Consider the following 3,786-nt stretch of genomic DNA (forward strand, 5'->3'; position numbering starts at 1 on the left):
AGATTTAGCCCTATTTAACCAGCGGGTTCCTCACCCCACTCCATCCTCTCCATCCTGACTCATAAGTCCTCCAGCCCCATCCAGACTCCCTGGGTCTACCAGGAGCATCAAAGCCTTTGTCTTTTCCAGGACTTAAGAAGACCTATGAAAGATGGATGGATGGATGGATGGATGGATGGAGACAGACAGACAGACAGACGGACAGACAACCTTTCTATCTGAAGTCAGGTAACCTTTCCTTCTGGCTGCCACTGGCAAAACACCAGCTTCTCTGTCCTCCTCCATGGCCTCCAAGGTCTGTGTTTACTCAGTACAGGAAGGTGTGCGTGTTGCAAGCATGCCTTTGTAGGAATGAGCCATATGGGGGCTGGCCTGTCAGCCAAGTGGCTGGGTAGAGTGCGTCTATGGATCTGAGGGTATGTGCATGTGATATTTATGTGGACTTGAGAGCATGTGGTAATAATGGTTCATGGGGACTTGTGAAAGAGGGGGTGGGAAGCCTGTTCACTGCCTGCCTTGGGCAATGCATAGAAATGGGCACGAGCCCAGCGTGGACAAAGGGAATTTGCAGGAGATCTCCAGCTCCCTGTTGCTCTCACCTTTCCTCAGAACTACAGACACATCCTACTGATCAAGATTTCTCCTCCTTCTCTGCTGGTCCTGCTTGAAAGGGGCCTGGAAGCTCAGCAAACCTCTTGGCGTGAAATGAGATCTTGTGTGCAGAGACGGGGTCTCTCAGTGATTGAGCAAGTGGGGTGTCCATCAGACAATTCCATTTCAAAGCCCAGATCCACCAGTTGGGATAAGTAAAACGGGTTCCTCTATCCTTCTACTTCCTCATTTATAAAATGGGGATAGTAAAAAAGAAATCCTATTGGGTTGTGGTAAATACTTATTAATAAATGTGAGTCACTTTTGGAGTGAGTGGATTAGTAACTGCTCAACACTTTAGGATCCCATTATTGCAACTGGCATTGGAGTAAGATGATTTAGCCTTTTGAAGGCTTTCTGAGGGACAGTGGGTGGAGGCCTGTGGGTTAGTGCCATCCCCAAGGGAATCATTGAATCCATGGTACAAGGAAGGTCTCTGCTGATAAGGGTGCTTTCAGTATTTCTTTGTCGGTGATGGCACAGTATACATAAGTTTGAGGAAATTGTCTACATTAAGATGCCCCTGGGAAATAAAAAGAGAGAAAGGGGAAACTATTATGGATTAAAACAAAAAGACACATAAGAGTCATATTAGTCAAATGCAATTGGGAACACTGATTGGATCTTGATTTAAATGAATAAAATATAAAAATATATTTGTGGGACAATCAAGAAAATCTGGACATTGAGTAGATACTATATCATGTTAAAGAATTATTGCTGGCCAGGCATAGTAGCTCACGCCTGTAATTCCAGCAGTTTGGGAAGCCAATGCGGGTGGATCACTTGAGGTCAGGAGTTTGAGACCAGCCTGGCCAACGTGATGAAACTCCATCTCTATAAAAAATTTAAATAAATAAAAAATAAGTAAAAAATTAAAAAGGAAAGAACTATTGTTAATGTTTTTAGATGTGACAGTGGTATTGTGGTTATGTTAAAAGACCAGATGATCTTTATCTCTTAGAAAATATACTGAAATAGCCGGGATTGGTGGCTCCAGGGCTTGGAGGCTCACGCCTGTAATAGCAGCACTTTGGGAGGCCGAGGCAGGCAGATCACGAAGTCAGGAGATCAAGACCATCCTGGCTAACACGGTGAAACCTTGTCTCTACTAAAAATATAAAAAATTAGCTGGGCGTGGTGGCAGGCGCCTGTAGTCCCAGCTACTCGGGAGGCTGAGGAGAATGGCGTGAAGCCGCGAGGCGGAGGTTGTGGTGAGCGAGACTCCGTCTCAAAAAAAAAGAAAAAAAGAAAAGAAAATATACTGAAATAGTCGTGAATAAAAGAATACAATATTTTGGGTTTAATTTAAAAGAATCTAGCTAGTGGGGGTGGTTTGGAAGCAGGGAGAAGCAGATGAAACACAAGATTGGCAAAGGGATGGTTCAAGAGGTTTCATTGTATTGTTTTCTCTAATTTTGTGTATTTGGCCATTTCCATAATTAAAATATTGAAAAGAAAAAAAAAAAAAAGAAGCCCCCTCTGGATCTGCCCCTTGGAGGGTGGCTTCTGCCCTCTTACAATGTCACCAGAGCAGCATGATTCACTTAGGCCCTTGGACCCACAGGGAGGGCCAAGGCTCAGCGGTGCTTTCTAAGCCCTATAAATCAACAAGCACAGCTGAAGCCATTTAGTAGGAAGCTTGTTAATAAGAAAAATATGGTTTAAATGGGTCATTTTATTGGAGAGAGGGAGCAGAAGATGATGGAGAACAGGGCCCCCCTGGCAAGGAGGAGGTTTGTAAGTAGTGCCAAGCTCTCCTTCACAGGCAAGTGTTGGATTGCGTTAACTCTATCATGCCTCAAACCTTTTCCAGGAGGATGGGGAACCCAAGATGGGAGCAACAGGAGGGGGGATGGGCCCAGAGAATGTGCAGAGGAGAGCGCCCCTTGGGTTATCCACCCACCAGAGATGTGTGGGTCCTTCAAGGGGCAGCTGGGAATTTTCAGATTCTAGGAAGACCACAACTGGGCTGGAGCATGGACTCTCATGTGCGACCCAGGGCACAGAACTGAAGGGAGAAAGTCAGCTTGAAGTTTTCAAGAAGGGTAATGAGCCAAAGAGATAAGAAAGACCTCTAGAGAGGAGGGACTTCAAAGGAAAAGAACCTAAAAGGGAGCCTGAGGAATCAATAATGCAGTCAAACCAAGGTAAGGACAACTGTGCTTGAAATGCACTGGAAAGTGTTTTTTATGGTAGTTGCCTTGGAGGATCATGAGACTTAGCTTCCTTAGCCCAAGGGCTAAGAAGGTCCAAGCACCTGAGTTTAGAGCTTGGGTAATGACAGACTAAGGCAATGAAGCTGAACTGATCTGATTTTTCATTGACGAGGACCACTGCATGGGTCACAGGAAGAAGAACACTGAACTTGTAGTCAAAAGACCCAAGTTCCAGTAGGCTTTGCCATTTCCTAATGAGGAAACTGAGCAATCAATCCCTTGAACTTTCATCCTGCGTTTCCCCATTGACTTATAGGATGAATGATACCTGTTTCATAGGCTTCCTGTCAGAGCCATATTTGTGCAATAAAAAGTGCCTAGGATTTGGAGTCAAGGTGCCATGGAGTCTTAGGCATGAACCTAACCATCACCCTGTGATTTCAAGCCATCAGTCAATGCCTCTGAGCCTCTGTTCCTCATCTGAAAAACAAGAGAGGAATACCAGCCTACATGAAGAAGTAGAGAGAAAATGTAAGTAATCAGCTTAGCATAGTACCTGGCACATGGTAAATACCCAACAATTGTAGGAATTAGTATTAGTGATATAAAATATAAGAATAAGGAGTGCTTGCTTCAGCAGCACTTATGCTAAAAACAATTGGAATGGTACAGAGAGGATTCACATGACCCCCGTGTGAGAATGACATGCAAATTCATGAAGCATTTCATTTTTTTTAAAGAAAGAACATTAAATGAGGTTAAATGTGGGAAGTCACTAAGAATGGCACAGAGAAAGTACCGTGGGTGAGGGAAGGAAGTTCAGATAGTCCCAGACTTCTGGTTAAAATGGTGCCTTCCTCAACTTAGCATTTACCATTTGTACTTTTTCTCTTTTCACTTTGAGGACAGGGACTGCCTAGTTTTAACACAGGCACTCCTCTGCTTTGACATGCAATAGACATGGAAGTGTCTAGTA

The 3,786-nt window shown here is 44.1% G+C and overlaps 1 non-coding gene across 1 annotated transcript; it reads left to right on the plus strand.

Moving 5' to 3' along the window:
- Positions 1 to 3,434: 3,434 nt before the first annotated feature.
- LOC112424364 (U6 spliceosomal RNA) lies at positions 3,435 to 3,545 on the plus strand. Its single transcript, XR_003015110.1, has one exon. It is a non-coding gene; the product is annotated as a U6 spliceosomal RNA (small nuclear RNA).
- The last annotated feature ends 241 nt before the right edge of the window (positions 3,546 to 3,786 follow it).

Source organism: Macaca nemestrina, chromosome 11 (assembly GCF_043159975.1).
Source record: "Macaca nemestrina isolate mMacNem1 chromosome 11, mMacNem.hap1, whole genome shotgun sequence".
Lineage (NCBI taxonomy): Eukaryota > Metazoa > Chordata > Mammalia > Primates > Cercopithecidae > Macaca > Macaca nemestrina.